Source organism: Lycorma delicatula, chromosome 13, assembly GCF_047948215.1.
Source record: "Lycorma delicatula isolate Av1 chromosome 13, ASM4794821v1, whole genome shotgun sequence".
Classification (NCBI taxonomy): Eukaryota; Metazoa; Arthropoda; class Insecta; order Hemiptera; family Fulgoridae; genus Lycorma; species Lycorma delicatula.
The window spans coordinates 8,228,250-8,250,815 of NC_134467.1; the positions used below are offsets into that span (position 1 = coordinate 8,228,250).

The window sequence follows — 22,566 nt, forward strand, 5'->3', positions numbered from 1 at the left end:
TGTGGACTTTCCCGAAACGCGTCTCCGGGAAAGTCGTACAACTGTGAGTTGTTTCTGATGGACGGCTTACATACACAACTTAATTAAAAATATTTATCGTTTTATTTAAATACTGTATTTTTTCGTATATTTAATTCAGTGTTCTAACTAAAGCGCGCGCATACCGTATTTAATTTGCGCGAGTGTGGCGGTACTAGCGGCTGCGATCAGTACTAACTATAAACTAATGTAACTCCACGACTTACGTAGAATAAATTTCGCTTGTACGGTCGACAGACCGGTGTAGCCGCAAGGCTTATCGCATCAGGTACCGAGCGATCGAGTTCGAGACTCGGCCAAACCGAGTTAATTTTTTACACTTGAAATATTATTCGTTTATTTAATTCTACCGTTCGCCTGTGACGTCACAATATAGCAGTAGTTTACAATATTTTTCAGGGTGACGGTTCAGTTCTGCCCAATATATTTTTGCAAAATATTGTTATTTTTTAAACGGTTAATAATTAGCAGAAATTTCAAGATACTAAGGGTGACCTCGCTCTACAGTCTCACACCGTTGACCTTTTAAGTTGAAAATTTAACGGCATCAGTGCTCCATGTATAGAATTAATCTGATCGAGCTTGGTCAAAATCGGTCCAGTAGTTCTTGAGATGTAAGGTGATTTAGAGGTTGACATCAAACACACATACGAACATTAACATCTGGAAAATTTCCATCCGGTTTTTTTGGGTTTCTTATGTGTCAAAACGTGAAGATACGGTGAATACCGCATATGTCAAATTGGACCGATTGCAATACTTTCCGTTCTAAAGCTTATCTCTGCTATAGCACTATTTAGACGGGAAAGTAATAAATATTAGTGGTCAAAATAAAAAAATGCGTTAACACATAGATGTGCAGTAGTTTGGAAATGTCTGAAGTAGCGTTGGCGCTGCTAATGTTGGGTAGTATTGGTGGAAGTGACGGTGTGGAGTACGACAAGACACGTCACTTTGTTGGAAGCAAGCCTATCTATCGCTTTGTTGTACTCGTAATTTTTCAATGCTCATTTTAAGTTTATTTATTTTAAAAATTATATTTCTTACTCTCATCACCGACAAGATTTTTAATATATTTATATATATATGTGTGTGTGTGTGTGTGTGAGTGTGTGTATAATGTCATTACTTCGCAAAGCATCAGTCAAGATGTTATCGCAAATTAGGACGATAACATCCTAATGTTATCGTGGAAATTTCTCAATTTGTCATTGAGAGATTCAGCTCGCATAGTTGTTCAGTCAGACGTTCGACTGACTGAACTGTATCGTAGTAAAGCTATATATCATTCAAATATACTAAATTTTTTTTTTGTCATCAGTCATTTGACTGGTTTGATGCAGCTCTCCAAGATTCCCTATCTAGTGCTAGTCGTTTCATTTCAGTATATCCTCTACATCCTACATCCCTAACAATTTGTTTTACGTATTCCAAACGTGGCCTGCCTACACAATTTTTTCCTTCCACCTGTCCTTCCAATATTAAAGCGAGCATTCCAGGATGCCTTAGTATGTGGCCTATAAGTCTGTCTCTTCTTTTAACTATATTTTTCCAAACGCTTCTTTCTTCATCTATTTGCCGCAATACCTCTTCATTTGTCGCTTTATCCACCCGTCTGATTTTTAACATTCTCCTATAGCACCGCATTTCAAAAGCTTCTAATCTTTTCTTCTCGGCTACTCCGATTGTCCAAGTTTCACTTCCATATAAAATAAACTGAAAGAAGATAATAATTAGTGCACTTCCAAAAAATTTTGTAAATTAATAAAAGAAAAAGTTAATATTGATAACTTTCAAAGCTGTAAGATAAGAAATATTAAAAACAAGATTTATATAAATATGTCGACGAAAGAATTTTAACATTTCATTATATATACAGAGTATATCACAAACTTCTCCCTGGACATTCATAACCTATTCTACTCGTGAAAATGATGGAAAACCTTCATATAAACATTTCTAAAATTCTTCGTTTGGGAGTTATCGTTAGTGAAAGATTTTATTCAGATATCAGCTACTCTGGTGAAATGAGTACGAACTCATTTCACCAGAGTACGTTTCAGTAGGAACTGAAATTTTTAGGATGTTAATTAATGGACAAAATAAGTGACTTTTTATGGTTTTCGTCCTGAAAAATCGAATAAATAGGTCCCAGAACTGTATCTGCAGTACTTTTTGAGAAATCTGGGGTAATATCAATAAATTGGAGTAAAAACACCTGCTTTTTTTTGTTTCACGTTTAATAAATTTGTTAAACGGGTAATAAACACGTAAAATCTTAAACAAAAACTTGTAGGATATTTAATTCTTTATAAAGTGATTTAAAATAAGTTGAATAAAACGAAGAAAAATTAGACTTTTATTTAGAAACAGTACGCTAGACCAAAGTGTATTATATAATAAAAGTTCAAAAATGAGCCCACCATTTTCAACACATTTCTTGGCACGCTTCTGTACCGACTGCTTTTGTTACTCTTTTTGGTTCTTGAGAGCTGTTCCCGCTAAGCCGCATCCATCATAATGCGAACAATTGTTCACGAGAATGTATTTTTGTTTTTTATACAATATTCTTTATCCATCTCTAGACGCAAAAATCTTGTGTCGAATTACCCGTATATACGAAGTGTTTCTAAAACGGTGAACTTTTTCAGATTCTACTCGTAAAATTAACAAAAAATATCCTTAGGAAAATGGCGATTTTTCTTTCGTTCTCCTCCTGTCCGCCATTTTGTTATTTTTATATCTTAAGTTCGGATAGACGAATCGCATTCATATTTGGTAATAAAGTTTTAAAATTAGCAAAAAATCAAGATTTATATACTTTTACAAATTGCAAAATGGAGGCCATGTTTATTTTTCAATCCGTTATATCTCCATAAATATTAGTTTTATCAAAATTTATGTTTTTCTAAAATATTAAGCCTTTTATTTTGAACAAAATGACATTTTATTTTTGAAAATCGGTTAACAAATAGCCGAGTTATAGCAGAAAATTGATGTTGTAATTTTCTGTCTGTTTTCACGTCCTTCACTTTACTTTCAGTTCGATTAAATATTAAGTGTTTTTATTTATTGATAATTCTAGTATTGTAAACTAGTGTCAAACTAAGTAATAATTTTCTCACAATAATAAACCTAATAATTATGACACAAAATTACATCAATTTCCTCCCGTAACTCGACTATTTGTTAACAGATTTTCAAAAATAAATCGATCCTTCATTTTTCTGTAATCCTTAATGTAATCGATTACATTTGATAGGAAAAGTGTTAAGCAGTTTATCGTTAACAAAATGACATCGTAACAGAAATTTATGCCATAATTCTCTGCCGCATTTCATTTTCTCCTTTATTAAAGCTATAATTTAGCTTATTATGCTATTAATTTATTTACAGTTAATTATTTTGATTTAATGTTAATATTTTTAACGCTATTTTTTTAGTTAATTAGTTTCAAACTATGTAATAATTTTTTTTTTTAAATAAAAGTAATAATAATTAATTAATTACGTGAAATAATCGTAAAATTTTATTTTCAAAACAACAATTAAGATTATTTTAAGGTAATTAACTTTTATGTGTAAAATAGCAGAAATTATTACGATCGTTTTAAAAGTCGATCAAAGGATACGATAAATTGACCACCATTAGAAATTACGTAAGTCTACTTTTCTACGAAGAGACAGTCTTACTCGCTGAAAAATTTCACACTATTCCTTATTTGATTAAATCTATTGTGGAATCACGATTTAGATCTTAAATACCGAGGACTGGAGTAGAATAAAACATTTTTTAAATCATTTTCTGTCGTAATTTGGTTATATTGACGAATCGCATTTGAAACGATAACACTACTTTTCCATTATTCTATTTTATAATCATCCTGAAAGGAAATAAAAATGTCTTCTTACTTCCTTATACGAAATAAAGGAAGTATTTTTATAGCGAAAGATTTCAGATTTCAACGTAAATATCCACTTTGAGCATACACGAATCCATTTTGCCTAGTTTCGGCGTGACGTCTGTACGTACGTATGTATATCGCATAACTCAAAAACGATTAGCCGTAGGATGTTAATATTTTGGATTTAGGACTATTGCAACATCTAGTTGTGTATCTCTTTTGATTGCAATCGACTGAACCAAAAGTGTCCAAAAAAGCCCAAAATCCAAAACAATTTGGATTTTGGACTTTTTCTTAACCGCAATAATAAGACCTCATTGAGACCTTTTCAACGACATATCGTAAATGGTACTTATTTTCATTGATTCCAGAGTTATAACCAATAAAATTTGAATTAATGAAAAATTTAGATCACACAAGGGAGGCACATTGGTTTAAATCAAAGTGATCTCCTTTTTTTTCTTTGAATTTATTTTTTCAACTTTTTTTTTAATTTAAATAAATTGATTTATTAAAAATTATTAACACGTGATTATAATTTTTTTTTTGTAGTAACTAATAATTCAATAATAACAATAAAAAAAATATGTATGAAAAAAAACCGGAGGTTTTTAGTGAAATAAAATTTTATATACTTTAAAAATGTATATATGTAATTTAATAGGCATTATTGCGCGCGCGCGCGCGCGTGTGTGTGTACTCGTGTATACGAGGTGTGAAATACGGTGAATAATTTTTTATTAAAAAAAGTAATAAGGTTACATAGAATTCGATTTAATCTCCTTCAAAGTACTGTCCTTGGCTAGCAATGCACTTATCCCAACGTTGACTCCATGACTGGAGGCATTTCTGGAAGGCGTCTTTCGGAAGGGCTTTCAGCTGCTCGGTCGTGGCCCTCTCAATGTCAGCAACGGTGTCAAAACGTTTTCCTTTAAGCACAGTTTTAATTTTTGGGAAGAGCCAAAAGTCGCACGGTGCTAAATCCGGTGAGTATGGCGGATGTGGACAGACAGGAACACTTTTTTCGGCCAAAAACTCGCGAATGAGAAGCGAGGTGTGACACGGCGCGTTGTCGTGGTGAAGAAGGAAGCCATCGGTCCATTTTTCTGGTCGCTTTCTTCGTATGTCGTTTCGCAAAATGCTTTGAACGGATCCGTACGAGATGTTAAGGTCTACCGATAGCTCTCGAATAGTCATTTGCCTGTTTGAACGAACCATTGTTTCCACTTTTTGCACGTTTTCAGCTGTTTTTGAGGTTACTGGACGTCCCGCACGCTGCTCGTCTTCAACAGACTCATTTCCGTTTTTAAATCGGTCATACCACTTGTATTCAAAGTTACCGCATTATCGCCGTACATCGATTCTAACATTTCGTGAGCTTCTTTGGCACTCTTTTGCGACTTAAAACAAAACTTAATGTTAATGCGTCGTTCAAAATCCATGTTGCGCGACAGACACGATAAACACAATCTCACTCTAGCGGCTCTGGCAGCTGACCGGCAAGCTCGAACGTGTTACAACTTGTCCCTGCCTGTCTCAGCAGATCACGCTATTGGACAAATTACAGCATATGGATGTAGCGTCGGTAGTTGCCGCTATAAAAATTCATTCACCGTATTTTTTTATCACACCTCGTATACGATATATATTTATATATTTTTTTTTTAACTTCTGAGACCACCGTTAGGTATTATTTAAGAAAATAAAATGAATGACAATTCTTGTAGCGAGTGAAAATGCCATGCCTGACTGGGATTCGAACCCGGAACCTCCGGATGAAAGGCCGAGACGCTACCACTCGCGCCACGGAGGCCGACCACATATATGTATTATATATAATAGATTTGGTGAAACATCTGATCATTTAATACTAATTGAAAATTATAATTTAGGATGGACGGCATAGATGAAGTCCTACGCAAGAACTATCGCATGAAAATAAACAAGAAGAAAACAGAAGTAATGAAATGTAGTAGAAATAACAAAGATGGACCGCTGAATGTGAAAATAGGAGGAGAAAAGATTACGGAGGTAGAAGAATTTTGTTATTTGGGAAGTAGAATTACTAAAGATGGACGAAGCAGGACCGATATAAAATGCCGAATAGCACAAGCTTAACGAGCCTTCAGTAAGAAATATAATTTGTTTACATCAAAAATTAATTTAAACGTCAGGAAAATATTTTTGAAAGTGTATGTTTGGAGCGTCGCTTTATATGGAAGTGAAACTTGGACGATCGGAGTATCTGAGAAGAAAAGATTAGAAGCTTTTGAAATGCGGTGCTATAGGAGAACGTTAAAAATCAGACGGGTGGATAAAACGACAAATGAAGAGGTATTGCGGCAAATAGATGAAGAAAGAAGCATTTGGAAAAATATAGTTAAAAAAAGAGACAGACTTATAGGCCACATACTAAGGCATCCTGGAATAATCGCTTTAATATTGGAAGGACAGGTAGAAGGAAAAAATTGTGTAGGCAGGCCACGTTTGGAATATGTAAAACAAATTGTTAGGGATGTAGGATGTAGAGGGTATACTGAAATGAAACGACTAGCACTAGATAGGGAATCTTGGAGAGCTGCATCAAACCAGTCAAAAGACAAAAGACAAAAAAAAAATTTAGGTTCGTATTATTTTTGGATTTTCTAGTTTAATTTTATTTAATTATTCAACAATGGATTTTCTGTTTAATTTTATCCACGTTAGTTAACTACAAAGTGACCTGAAAAATAGACCCTCACAAAAACAACATATACAGTTAGGCATATATGCCCGATCTTTAATAAATTGCAAAAAATTCTTATCTTTTAGTTCATTACTCCTCTGATATTGTCGGACAATACTCTTCCTTAAGTCGAAGTTGATCATCATTTCGTTTATTTGTTATTTTGTTGCCGATGATTTAATCGCTCTTTGGTTTGACATAATTCTTCTTCATTTGGATTTTAATTTGTGTACACGTTCTCTAATTTCAGCAGTCGTGTAACTGTTCGCTTTATTAAATAATTGGAGGATCGTATCTCACTTTCAAATGAAAAAACTTAGATAAAGTGGAACAAAAAATGTGTATATGTAATTTAATAGACGTACAAGAAGTCATATGGTGTCCGCTTCAGGTTTTTTAATTAAAAAATTACAACTTTTACTTTTTGTCTTAACAACAAACTTTCTCAAAAATTACAGAAATTATAGTTGCGGAACCCATTTTTTTGGTTTCAGTTCAAAAAATAAATAATTTCGATAGTTTTCTCTGGTATTACAGGGTGAAAATTTTCGGTCTTCAAATCTGAAAAACAATCGATTTCATAAATTACGATTATTTTGTTATTTTTATGACTATCTCCATGGCGAAACGGTAGGGTTTCTATTTTTAATTTGGAGGTTCCGAATTCGAATCCCGGTCAGACATGATATCTTTCAGCCGCTAGATAATTCATCCATCAGCAAATATTATAAGGAATAGGCTTGTTATTGAATAAGTAAATAAAAAAAAAATTTGCTTAATATATTTTAACCGGATAATTACCTACATTCTACAACTCTATGTGGAAAGAATTCATCTCATATGCGCTACCGTTTTATTACTGCCGATGTAATATCTGTATTATATAAAACAACTTGCTCTGATTGATTCTTTAACGCCCGTCAAAAACTACCGAAGATAAACTGAAGAAAATTTGTATACAAGTTCTTCTTATAGTGTAAGTACACACTAAGAAAGGATTTTTTTGAAATTCGTAGTTTTAAAGATTAAAATTGAGTAACATTGAAATTTAATATTTTTTGAATTTCTAGTTAAGAAATGAAGATATCAACTTGATTTTTCGCGTGTGTAAGTAATCTTCATTTAAATATCTAAAAATTAATTTCTAAATATCTTGAAATTCTGAATTTAAAGGGTAAAATGAATTTTGTATTTTGTTTTTTTGAAACCCGGCTATTTTTTTTTAATTTGTCGATAACAAATTAAGATAATAAATTTTGTAAAATTAACGAAAATTAATTTTCTGTAATTTTCATATAAGTATCTAAAAAATTCTAGATTTGGAAATTCAACTTTGAAAGGGGTGAAAAAGGCAAAAACCGTTTAAAAAAAGATTGAAAATTTTCCCCATTTCCTTCTACGCTACAATCCTAAATAAATTTAGGGTTGCAAAAACTCTTCAGATAAATATTTAAAAACCGTTTTCGGTTTTTTTTAAATTTCTATTATTTAACGGATGCGACGGCGTACGATTTCGACGGCTTAACCAATACAGCCACTGTTAGTATATTTGTAACGCGATTGGCTGCATGGAATGGAATGCAAAGTTGGCGGGAGTTTATTACTCCCTACTTTATCGCAGAACCTGGACAGAGTCCCTTGCTGCTGGATGATTCTAATCGGGCTTGGTTTTTTAAAAGGGTTATTTTATATCTCGGGTCTAATTTTTCAAGTTTTGTGTTATTTTAGTGAATTTAAGACGGATTTAATTGCATTCCAATCCGTTGTTGAACCAGCGTTATCGAACCCATTTCATGGGCCGAACGCGGAAGGCTAGGCTTATAAAGCCTGTCCTCCCGACGTAATTCCCCTTCAGACCGCCCTTCAGGACGCATCTCTGCTAGACTCTGTTCCGGTGATTGGCTACACCTGTCTACAGTTATTCGACTAAAAGACATAAAATAAAAGTCATTAAAACGTTTTTTTAAAAATGAGCAACGAAGAACGGTCACCTCCTAATGGGATTTGTCGGGCAACAATAAGAAGCGGGAAAAATACATTTTTACCCGTACTAAGTACAGGTAACCGGTAATAACAAATATTTTTAAGATTGAAACTGACAGTTTTGAAACCCACATTTTTAGATCGCTCAAAGTTTCGGGTCCTGTACATACCGAAATTTTGCTCTGAAAAAATGACAATAAATTTATAGACTGAACAAGCTTTAATTTTTATTTATCATTATTATTCACACAAGCAGAGTAATGAACACACCGGAGTCCAGACGGCAGAGCCCTCTGGTTAGACTGGACAGACGAGCGAAGCGAGCCATGACCGGCAAAACATCTCCTGACCGCGAAAGGAAATACAAGACAATAGAGCCCGGGTAAAGCCGCGACGGGGATCTTAATCTCTCTCTCTCTCTCTCTCTCTCTCTATATATATATATATATATATATATATATATATCGTGAGTGATTCACAGTCAACTCCCAGAAAAACTATTAAGATAAATTATTTATGAAAATTTGTATACACGTTTTTTTTTTTACAATATACGTGTACAGTAAGAAAAGATTTTTGGTTTTCCGAAAAAAAGATTTTTTCGGAATTTTGTAATTCCGAATCTAAAGGTTGAAAATGAAGTAACAATGAAATTTGCTATTTTTTTTAATTTCTCGGTAACAAATGAAGATATCTACTTGATTTATGGCAAGTGTATTTTCATGTGAATAAACAGATTTCAAAATTCGATCTTTAAAGGTAGAAATTCGATCTTTAAAGGGGATGATAAAAGGTAAAAAAAAAAAATGTTGAATGATGATTGCAAATTTTCCCAATCCCGACTATAGTAAACGAGATATTTAGTAGATTTGAGCTTGCAACAACTCGTCAGATAAAAATCGTTTTCGGGTATTTTTTAATTCCGATTTATTTTAAGGGGTGTGACCATGTACGGCGCGGAGACTCAACAGAGCCACTGTCACTGTTATTGCATGTTCCTCGCGACTGGCTGCATCTGTCTCTAGTTATTTGACTAAAAAGGATAAAACAGAAAAAAATTTAACGCGGCGGGAAAGACAAATAACCATATAGCGCGGGCGAAGCCACGACGGGAATGAGAGTACATACATATAATTATATATATGTGTGTGTGTGTGTGTGTGTATGTGTATATATATATACACACTAAAAGGACTAAATTAATCATAATATGTAATAAAGTTCAACTTTATAATGCTGCTACTAAACACTTAAAGCGATATTCCATTATAATAACATTAATACTAAAAAATTATTGTACTACCGCTGTTACCTGTTAATGTATAGCAAAACTGGTGTACTGTGATATATATAATCTAACAACCTTTTTTTTATGTTAATATAATATCTCTTATTATATGACGACATCGCTATAAAATTAATAAAAATTATTACCAGTAATTTTAAAAAAAATATATTACTTTTTTTAATTAAAAAACAGGTGCTTTTTTATTAATTTCTGTAAATTACAAAAGAATATTTATTATTAAAATCCGTTATAAAATGACTTTGCATATAATTCTAATTGCAAATTCACACCCACAGAGTGTACATTTTAAATTTTATCTATCAGTATAAAGCAATAAAACTCGCTTCATCTTTTTTTTTTCCTACATCCCCGATCCGGACATCCAATTAAGTATACTCGACTCGGGGACGTGTCCTTTCCGGATCTTTTAATCGCCTGCCTCTAATCTCCAACGTAAGAACCAGGCCCGGCTATGCCGTTCCCAGCCCCCCCGCCGGAGACCGGGATTCGGTCTTTACTTTTGCCAGCCTCGAACCGACGGCGCAGGAGCCGAAGCCGCCAAAGCGTATCCGGGAACCCACACCGCCGGCCAGGTCTTGGTCTTTTCATTCATTCGCAAATTCATTATTCTGATAACTGTTCTTGCAAATATTGCAAAATTATTCCGGACATAGCCAAGAGCCACTCCGAGAGCTGCTCCGATCGGGTATGCATCAGTCCTGCATTTATACGATGTTCCTCCCATCGTCTGCACTCAAAACTAGTGTGTTCGGCATCGTCAACCGCATCGCAGTAACAACAGATCGGTGATTGTCTCCTGCCAAACCTGTGCAGGTATTGTTCAAACGCACCATGTCCCGACATAAGTTGCGTTGTGTGGTAATCTAATTCACCATGAGAGCGATCTAGCCGAGCATCCAGGTCCGGGATAATTCTTCTTGTCCATGCGGCATCTGCTGAACCCGCCCGTGCCACCTTCCATTGTTCTCGTAAACTCGCTTCATCTTGACAGACTATAATAATACTAAAAGAAGCCTTATTTTTATACCCATTTTACTTCTTTTTGCGAAGTAAAGGAAGTATTGTGATGGCGAAAAATTTCAACGGAAATATACATTTTAACCATCCCTGAATGCATTTTGACTAGTTTCGGCGTGACGTCTGTATGTTATCTCGCATAACTCAAAAACGATTAGCTGTAGGATATTGAAATATTAGATTTAGGACTGTTGTAACATCTAATTGTGCACATTCTCTTTTGATTGCAATGTACTAAACCAAAAGTATCCAAAATGCCAAACAAGTTGGATTTTGGTTTCTTTACTGCAGTAATCAGACTCCATTGAGAGCTTTTCAACGATATATCATAACCGGTACTTATTTTCATCGGTTCCAAAGTTATACCCAAATGAAATTTTAAATTAATGAAATATTTGGATTTTGTAAGGGGAAAGGCACATCGATTCGAATCGGACTTCATTTTTTTTTTTAACTTTTTTATTTTTAATTTAAATATATTGATTTGTTAAAAATAATAAACCTCTGATTTTAAAAAAAATTTACGATAAATAATAATTCAATAATGAGAATAAAAAAAATTATGAAAAAATATCAGAAGTTATTAATGAAATAATGTATATATGCAATTTAATAGGCGTACAACGCTTAATACTGGTAAATGTAATTTTATTATTACATTTACTGGCAGAAGGATCATCGAACGGCAAAATATCAAGGTCAATGAACAAGTAATAGCAGAAACAGATAGATTAAAGTACTTGGGGGTAACCTTTCAGAGAAATGGTGCATTTACGGAACACATACACGAGGTTTGCAATAGGGCCGATAAGATGACTAAATCTCTTAATATTATTATGACTTCTCAAAGAGCATCTAAAGCGTCTAAAAGGAGGGTTGTTGCGTCCTCGGTTATGTCGTCGATATTATATGCTGTCCCGGTATGGTGGCCTTCATTACAGATAAAGAAGTTAGGACCCATAGGAGACTGTTACTTGGCGTGGTTTCCGCGTACAGGACAGTCTCCTATGAGGCGTTATGCGTTTTGTCAGGAGTGCCTCCGATCGACCTTATGGGTCATTTCAGAGTCGAAAGAGATCGATGTGTTGAAGTTCATGAAGCGAGGCATAGGCTAATAGAGAGATGGCAGGAGAGATGGAACACAGCAGGCCCTGGAGACAGGACCAGAAGGCTAATCCCCTATCTAAGGAACTGGATACATAGAAAACACGGTGAAATAAACTTTTACACGTCACAGTATTTTACAGGACACGGTAGTTTTAATTACTATCTGCATAGAGTCGGTAGAAGGGAAACTGCAGCCTGTATGTACTGTGACTGTGATGATGATGTCGAACATCTTTCACTGTACGTCATAAATGGAGGGAAGAGACAGACGGTATTGACCTGTCATCTGATGGGACTGGGAGACTAATCAATAGCATGTTAAACAGTGAAGAAACTTGGAAAAAAGTTGAGTCGGTCATCAAAAGGATACTTATGCAGGAAAACAACGATGAGAGGAGACTAGGATTTTAAACTTTAGCATAGGGCAGGGTGGACAGTGGTGAGGGCTGATATGCCGAGGTGTGTCGGTTCCGATGATCCACTGGGGACTCCTAAGGGTTTTTTGTTAGGTTAATATCAAGATCTGAAAAGTCCCAATCGCCACGTCACGACAATACATGGTATTGACGTGGCGATATACGGATGGGACAAAAGAACTCAAAAGAACTGACCGGTGGGCCGACCTGCCATGCCGGACTAATAGCCGGTAGGTGGGAAGGCCCATTAGAGTAGAACAGGCACTCCCCTGGGTGGCGCAATACCAATCAGTCGGACCGGCCCAGGGGAGTAGAGTTCAAAAAAAGAAAAAAGGCGTACAAGGAAGTCATCAGATCTTTTGTATTAAATTATTCAAAATTTTATTTTTTTATGAAGTTTTTTCAAAAGAAAAATTAATAAATAAACTCAAATAAAGAAAACTGGTACTTTAAATACTTTGGTGAAAACTTCGATCTCAAAAATGAAAAACAGACGGTTAAGATAAAAGCAAGAATATTGAAAAAACGTTTTTACGAAAGTTATAAGTTTGGGTTACAAAAATTATTTAACTAAATTAATTAAATTAGGACTGTAATGTAGGATTAAAACCAGAAGTTCTTTACGGTTCAAAAATGTATTTTTAATGAGATTTAAAGTTAAAATAAAAGATTTACAAAAGAAAGAAAAAAGAATTCTAAGGAAAATCCAATAATTTAAGAAGATAGGAATTAAAAGATAAGATCAAACCGATTTGTAGAAGCTTTTGTCCAAAAATAATTTTAGTTTTAAGTTTCCTAATGTGTACATTGCAATCTGTTCAAATAGTGAACAATAAGCAACCTCCCACGGCCCAATTAGATGAGGATGATATATACGACATGTAAATGAGATGTAGTCTGGTACAGACTCAGGCCGTCCATTCCTGAAATCTGTGGTTAATCGAACCCCAACCACCGATATCCAGTGTCTAGCATTCAAATCCGTACAAAAACAACAAACGTTTATAGGATTTCAACCTCAAAACTTTTGGCTTTGAAAATCTGTCGTTAAAAAAACTGATTTGCGATGACGTCATAGCTTCAAATTAAAAATTTGACCCTGTGACTTTCACATAATGTTACATACCACCGTCAAAGATTGTTTTCAAATCCATTCTGAGATACCGTCCTAAAATTGTTTTTACATTTTAACGGGTTTAATTTAAAAGCGGTGTTTTAAATTGTTTTAATAAATTTTTTATTTCTACTTTTTAGTCTTAGTAAGTTTATACTTTACGTCTTCGTTAGCGCACAGATTTAAGTGTACTTAGCGAAAGATCGAATCGGTACGTTTTACGGCGGGTGAGTGCAATTAAAACATAGTGCTAAACAATTTAATTTCCGGATAACCAAGATTCGGTCGATCGAGAGTGTACCCGATGCGTTAAACAGTTAGCGCTCGATCTGATGATATATACACTGTTTTAATCGTGAAATCGGACGAGTGGTTGCTGAGTTATAAAGTGGCACCCCATAGCAACCCGTCCACAATTTCCGAAATGCCCGAGGGCGCTTGAAAATATATTCATCCGACAAGTACTACTAGGAGCGGATGAGGTATCGACGAGGGTTGTTGAAAAAACTTTCCGATCGCTAGGACCGGCCGTTTTCGAAATATTCCGATTTTCGTCTGAAAATTCGGCTCCTGTTAAAAAGTATTAAATTTTCCCAAAACCTCTATATATAATAATATAACAAGTATACCACCTGACCATCACAAGACATAATAACGAATCGGGATTTTCCGCTAGCGATCGGTACATTCCGGTGCTCAGCTAAGCGGGACGCACATACATGCAAATGACGTTTAGTAGGGTAGGATATAATATTTATTTTGCGAGTTATTGTTAAAAAATGTTTATCCGTCGATCATAAATGATAAAGTTGTCTAACTAATAATTACAACCTCCTAGATCGGAATTTTGACGCCCAGTACTTTTTTTAATGGTCCTGTCCCAATCGCTAATGATGTAAAACAACTGTGAGATCATTCTGTATTTTTTTTTTAATTTAATAAAAATTGGTGGACTCGGTGAAAAGTAATAACCGGATAAACAAAAAAATACTGGAAAAGTATGTCAATTAACTTTCCCGGCTACCCGGTCAAGTCGTAATTACACAAATAAGATTTTAACATGGAAATACCCAAATTTTGAAAAATCGTTTTTTTGATTTTAGGAGCTTCCTTAACTGTGAAAAAAAATTTAGGGAGAATTTATTTATAAAGAAGCGATCCCTAACACAAAAATAATAATTTAAAACAGAATTATTATAAAATATTGAAAAAATAAAGTAAATTACGTACTAAACCCGGCAGTACGCTTGCACACCGCCAGTTTATTCTGATAAACCCACCGGGTTGGTCTAGTGGTAAACATGTCTTCCTAAATCAGCTGATTTGGAAGTCGAGAGTTACAGCGTTCAAGTCCTAGTAAAGCCAGCTATTTTTACACGGATTTTAATAGCAGATCGTGGATGCCGGTGTTCTTTGGCGGTCGGGTTTTAATTAACCACACATCTCAGGAACGGTCGAACTGAGAATGTACAAGAATACACTTCATTTACACTCATACATATCATCCTCATTCATCCTCTGAAGTATTATCTAAACGGTAGTTACAGTAGGCTACAGGAAAAAAGAAAAAAAGTTTATTCTGATAATTGTTCGTTTTTATTAATTTACCTTTATAATTTTAATTGCATTTATTGGAGGAAATAAAAACAGGTAAAAAATTAATCAGCTTGCATTACTGCGCGCAAGCGTACTTCCGGGTTAATTGTCTGCTATAACTCGATTCTTTGTCGACTGAGTTTTACAAATTAGGTGTCATTTTGTTCAAAATAAAATACTTAATAAGTTTTGTAACAAATAAAAATTTGATCAAACAAATAATTACAAAGATTAAAAAATTAAGATGGCCGTCGTATTAAAATTTTTGAAGGTGACGGTTTCAATTTTTTTTTTTTGTATTTTTAGAGCAGGACACACTAGTCTTAAATCTGCCAAATTTAATTAAAGTAGATTTTCCAATTCCTGAGAAATAATTTTTTATTGAAAATCATAAAATGGCGGCCAGAAAGAAAACAAAGCAAAATAGAACTTACGTCGATATAAATTTTTTTGCTCGTTTTGGTGTCCTGAATCGGTTCCTAAATTTCGAAATTTCGGCTAATACGTACCGTAACACTAAGTACACATATTATATAAATATTGAATCAAAAATACATTTGGATCGGTTAAAAAAATAATTTTGTTATGCTTATCGGAAAAAATTACAGCGATGATATTTCTCTCTCTTGTTTTTTTTCAAAATTATTTGTTTCTAAACGGTTTTCAGTTTTTGTGTCTGATATAATGTAATGTTTTGTGACACTATTAACAGAATTCAGGGACGGTACGTATTTTATCGATCATAATTGTTGTACTCGTATTCCAATCGGTAAGTTTTACCGTATTAATGCCACCGCAGCTACAGCTTTATTTAAAAACGTCAATCGGATTTTGGTGGAAAATGGGACGATATAGAGTTCAACATAAATAAATAAATAAATATTTATTTTATATATATAATTTAACCAAACTTAACCTACGCTCGCTAACCTTGACTAATTAACACCGTAATTTTTTGAGTATTTATTTAATAAATTCAGTAATTACAATTAATTATTATTTAAATAATCAAATTGCAATAATTACTAAATTTATTAAATAAATACTCAAAAAATTACGGTGTTAATTAGTCAAGGTTAGCGAGCGTAGGTTAAGTTTGGTTAAATTATATTTATAAAATAAATAAATATAAATAACCATTTATATTCTGTTTTGAATCTGTTTCGGCCCGTTTTCCACCGAAATCCGATTGACTACTTTGTTTTTAAATAAAGCTGTAGCGGCGATAGCGTTAATACGTAAGTGCCGTTTTTTCACACCTTCTGATCGGTTAAAAAATAAGAATTATGATTGATCGGTATTTACTGCCTGATCATTGGTCACTTCTTTTTTTACAGTGTCGATCGGTGTGAAGTAGTGACTTTTTGATCGGTCAATCGGATTCGTTCTTGTGATCGGTTAAGATAATACGGTAATCTGATTGGTTATTGAAGTAACCTATGGGGGCGGTGAAACTTAAAGTGTATATGCAAGGATGGATGTGTATCGACGTCTGTTTATTTTTTATCGGCTTTGTTTCGGAAGGATTAGAAAATCGTGTTTGATTTGTACTTCATTTTTTTACGCGCATTAGGTGTTTGTTATGAAAAGACAAATTGAAAAAAAAAATTTCACCGTATTGCGTTATTATTAAAAACTAGTGAATGCCGGCATCTTAATAGTTCACAGACTCTTAAATTTGCCTTTGCCGTTGTAAAAATTCATACAGTAATTTTAGCTTTGTACGCATGTATTTTTACGATTTGCCGTAAAAATGTACTTGCATTTGGAAAGTAAAATGTTATAACTTATCGTGAAAAATTACCCGTTTGGAAATTTTAAAATAGTTATTTTTTAGTCGACTGGGAGTCGTGGCGGCTCCTGTAATCCACCTACTTGGAGGTCGGGTAATGTGGACGAGTATGAATTGCGGTTGCTTTATTGTACGTTTCTTGTTGTTGAATATTATCCGCATTATGTTCAGTTATTTTTTAGTTAATAACGTATAATTTTAGAATCGTTTCTTATTTCACACGGTTCCAAATTTAGAAAAATAAAAAAAAATTGTACTTTTGTTTAAATGTTTCAGGTTTTTAACAAATTTTTAAAGAAAATTTACAATTGGGAAATAAGATTACACATAGGTGCAGATACGTGATTCTTGAATGAAATATAATTATATTAAATTATAACGAAATAACATAATTAAACTCATCAGAAAAGATATAACGCGAAAGATTTACGTATAATGTTTATTTAATAAAAAAAAAAGTAAGAGAAATTTTGTTATAATTTCCAAGAATTATTAATTATTTTTTTAAGAAAGCTGCAGTATAATTTACCATTGAACGTATATGAATAACGTAATAATTTTTTTATTAACACTGGTTATTATCATTTATTGAAACCAGGTGTATAAAAAGTTCCATCGAATTTGCTTCAGGCTAATTTTTTTGTTCTTTTTTATTTTATTCTTTAATAAACTGCTACTGTTGAATACAAATACTTGTATTATATGTTATTTTTCAAATTATTATTTTAAATTTTAGATGGATTATTTTATTATCCTACCCTACAAAATAGCGTTTGTATGTGTGTCTGTATGTACGTCCCCCCTTCGTCAACGTCCCCCCATCGTCAACCGCTATGCGGTTGACGATGCCGAACACACTAGTTTTGAGTGCAGACGATGGGAGGAACAACGTATAAATGCAGGACTGATGCGTACCCGACCGGAGCAGCTCTCGGAGTGGCTCTTGGCTATGTCCGGAAACTGCAATAATTTTGCAATATTTGCAAGAACAGTTATCAGAATAAAAGAAGATGAGGCAAGACGACTGGGATACTGAGGGGTGTAGTTTATAGTAGGGCTGGGCGGACAGCCCCGTTCCTGAGGGCTCACATGCCCTGGCGTGTGGGAGCGGGGACTCCTGGGGTCCGTTACGTGCGAATGAATGAAGGGACCGAGACCCGAGCCGAAGTAGCTTTGGCGAGTTCGGCTCCTGCGCCGTCGGTTTGAGGCTGGCAAAAGGAAAGACCGAGACCCGGTCTCCGGCTGTGGGGCTGGGAACGGCGTAGCCGGGTCTGGTTCTTACGTTGGAGATTAGAGGCAGGCAATTAAAAGATCCGGAAAGGACACGTCCCCGAGTCGAGTATACTTAATTGGATGTCCGGCTCGTAAATCGGAAATACCGATTCGTTAGTACATGTCTCGTGGTGGTCAACAAGTGTATACTAGTTATATTATTACATATCGATGTACCGTATGTATATCGATATATATGCGAAATATATACCGAAATTTTTGTAAAATTAGTACTTTTTAACCGGATCTGAAGTTTATTAATTAAAAACAGAGTGAGTTTTTCAATTCGATCTGTGTACTTTTATTTATTTATTTTTATAAAAAAATAAATAAAATTTGTTTTTTACGCTTTATATTATACATAATGGATATATTTGTATGATTTTTTAAAATTATTAAGGAACACGCCGATCTCCGTAGCGGAACGGTAGCGTCTCGTGGCCTTTCATCCGGAGGTCGCAGGTTCAAATCCCTCTGTCAGGCATGGTATTTTAATACGCTACAATAATTACATTTCTATTTCCCACGCACAAGTTTCAACCTTAATGCGTCGAGATCATCAACGCAAAAAAAAAATCTGTAGTTATTCTGCTTTTAATTAATTTCAAAGGCGTCTTAAAAAGTAATTTAAATGAACGATTATAAAAATATCGTAAAAGATTTGAATATTTTATTTGTTTATCGTAAACCAATGCTTAGTGTTGGATTCTAATTAGGGAATTATATACAATCCATTTCACGATAATATTCCGGAAGTCTCGAGACAGACGAAACATAAAGCGAGGTTAGGATATTTATTCGCATGAACTTATGTGTTTAGTTTGATGTCCTAAATCAGTCCCTTAAGTTCGGCCAGTGCCTCTTGGAACACTGTGTGTGTGTGTGTGTGTGTGTGTGTGTGTGTGTGTGTGTGTGTGTGTGTGTGTGTGTGTGTGTGTGTGTGTGTGTGTGTGTGTGTGTGTGTGTGTGTGTGTGTGTGTGTGTGTGTGTGTGTGTGTGTGTGTGTGTGTGTGTGTGTGTGTGTGTGTGTGTGTGTGTGTGTGTGTGTGTGTGTGTGTGTGTGTGTGTGTGTGTGTGTGTGTGTGTGTGTGTGTGTGTGTGTGTGTGTGTGTGTGTGTGTGTGTGTGTGTGTGTGTGTGTGTGTGTGTGTGTGTGTGTGTGTGTGTGTGTGTGTGTGTGTGTGTGTGTGTGTGTGTGAGTGTTGAGGGGGTTATTTAAACTAAAATAATAAACCTTAAAAATAAATGCTAAAAGCATTCGATTTGTGACTTGACACATAAAATGAGTTATAATAAAATCGTTCGATATGCGACATCAAACGTGTACGAGATGCATCCTTTATGATATCCGGTTAATTTTTTTTTTCACGGTATAACCAGTAAAACCTGTTCAATATTTATCGTACCGCAGCGATATTATAAATTGCTTAATCTTAATCAATTGATTTCAGATCTATTTCTTTTTATTTATCCAACATCATTATTTGTAAAGCAGGTTGAGAGAATAAATCAATCCTTGATCAAATTGTTACGTTATAATCTATTTAACTATAGATACATCAGAAGGTAAATATTTAACGAGCATTGCACTGTGTTATTTATATTTGATTGGGTAAAGTAAGGATGCCTTTTTGAAGTAGATCAAATAATATCAGTAATTATTACGCACGTAAAAAAACAATAAACGCTAAATTATTATTATATAAATAAACTGGAAATGAAGGAAATCACTTAAAAAACCGTTTATAAAAAAAATAAATTAAAATGTGAAACTAGATAAGCATTTCGATTGTTAAACAGTCATAATAAAAAATATAAATACATAAATAATGAAACAATAGTAAAAAATATCAAATAAATAAATATTATTTAATAAAAAAAAAAGAAAAGGTTTTGACATTTTAGGTAATCCCAATTGAAGCGTAAATTTAGCTTAAATGCTGCTGCAATCTCTAATACTGAAGTCTCCAACATTGATTACCCAGCACTGGAATGGAATAGAGCGTATCGGAGCGGGGTATCGCAGAACAGAACATATGTCCCTTGCTGCTGTGTGCTTTTATTGCGTGGAGGTTACCTAATTTACTAACGAGTATTGATATTATTTTCCCTGCTAAGTGACATATGCTTTTACACCTATAACGGGAAAGTTTATAGATCGGTCAAAAAAACAGTAAGTATTCTTTCTTCCTGCAGTTATTTTCTATTGTACATAACGAAAACGTTTTTTCAATCTGTTAAAAATTAATCTGTTTTGTTGTTAATAAAAGTCGACATGTTTAAAATTTTATTTGTTTTTTGTTGACATTATTTACATTAATCATCTTAGAATTAAATTCTCTACAATTTACGTTTAAAAAATGTATGATTTATTGCCAATTTAACAACGTTATTGTACGTCAAACGTAAAAAAATGTGTTTTTTGACCCTATTTTTGGCGTTTTACATGGGATATCTTAGAAATTACGAGAGATACAGTTTTGGGACCTATTTTCTTGGATTTCCCAGTTCAAAAACCATAAGAAACAATTGAATTTTCCCCTTAATTGACCTTCCCAGAATTCAGAAGGCCTTAATTTACCCGGAGGAACTGAAACTCGGCCGAAATCTTTCACCCTGTATAACTCGCTAACAAAGCGTTTTCGGACCTACGTTTATATGACGTTTTTTCTTATTTTTAGCCTCTAGAATGAGTTGTCAAAGTATTGCCCTATTCTCCTGAATCATTCTGTATATATATGTCGGAGAATAAAGTACAGTGGAGTATCTTCCGACAAAACGATGAGAATATTCTTTAGAATATCTGTATTTTTAGTAGTTTTAAGAAATGTACTATTACTTGTAATATTTTGTAAAATAAGGTTTAAATTGTTTTATTGCGGTAGGCTTAGGCCTAGGTAGGCACATGGTTGTGAACGTAGTCGGGATCCCAGGACGATAGGGGTATCATAAAATTAATAAGGAAAAGGAAATATGCAGTAGGTATATTATTTGAGAATATGGAGAAAGGGTAGTCTTGCTTTGGAACCCAGATCGAACAGACGTCCTGGTGATCGCGAATTCGTTGTTTCCCTGAGCCTCGGTCTATCGCAAGTTGTTTTAATATTATTTGAATTCTAAATTGAATTAATCTTATATTGTAATTCGTGTGCTACTGAGTTATTGATAAGTGATAATTATCATTTGTAATTATTTCATTGTACGAGTTATCTACTCATTTTTATTAATTGAACTTTATTGTAATCTTATATATTCTCCACTTGTAATGGTTGGAATGAGTGAAGCACAAAACGTTGAATCCCTGACAAATCTCCTCGCCTCTCCGACATATATATATATATATATATGTGTGTGTGTGTGTGTATGTATGTAAACTTTTGAGCTGACAGTGGTTTTGGGGTCTCGGGCATGTGAAACGCGAAGATACATCGAAATTTTCGGGATATCGAATCATGGTACCCATTACAATTGGTAACTTTCTTATGAAATCTATATAAAAAACCAATATTTTATGTTAACATGATTTATGGACGGTACCTTATAACCTTTTATTTATTCATACTTGTGATATATATATTTTATATTTAAAAAATTACAATTTGAGACTCAGAATTTCGTAAGAACATCTCTTCCTCTCACTCACCCCTTGTTTCATCTTTCTTTCACACACACACATACATAAAAAGTATGATTCTATCATACTTTTTACTTTTTTTTTTTGCTAGTGCGTTTAGTTTTTATTAAAATTATATAAAATAGAGCCAATATTATATATAAATAACCTAAATTACCGTTCCATTACGAACAGCCTAATTTAAAACGTTTTTAACACTCCACAGATATTAATAAAAACATATATTATTTGTTGCTACCAGTATATGTGGGAAACGAGTCAAAAATGTTACGGGCCACCGAACACACACGAGTTATATTAATATCATGCAGAATAATAACATTAGTGGCCGGTCGTCTTGCTCCATTAGACACATTTCTTATGGAATCGAACGTCAGAGACGTTCTGTTTGTTGCCTAGAAATATAACTGACCTGCTGCCGTCTAACCAATAAAGTTTGTTATACGCAAATCTATTCGTGGTTCCCATAGCGATCCGGTTGAATAACTTCAATTCCATCGGGATATATCTATATCAGCGTTTCTCAACCCGGGGCTCTCGAAATTAGTTTACAATAATGAAATCATTTTCTGAGAAAATATTAAATATTATAAACATTTTACTTATATTTATAAGCGAACAAAAGTTTCTCCATACGCGGATCTATGTTAGAAACACAT

General features: G+C 34.0%; 1 protein-coding gene across 2 annotated transcripts in view; it reads left to right on the forward strand.

The window, feature by feature from the left end:
- The window catches only part of mol (dual oxidase maturation factor 1 mol), a 205,997-nt gene that overhangs the window by 130,344 nt on the left and 53,087 nt on the right, over window positions 1-22,566 (forward strand). The window lies entirely within an intron of this gene.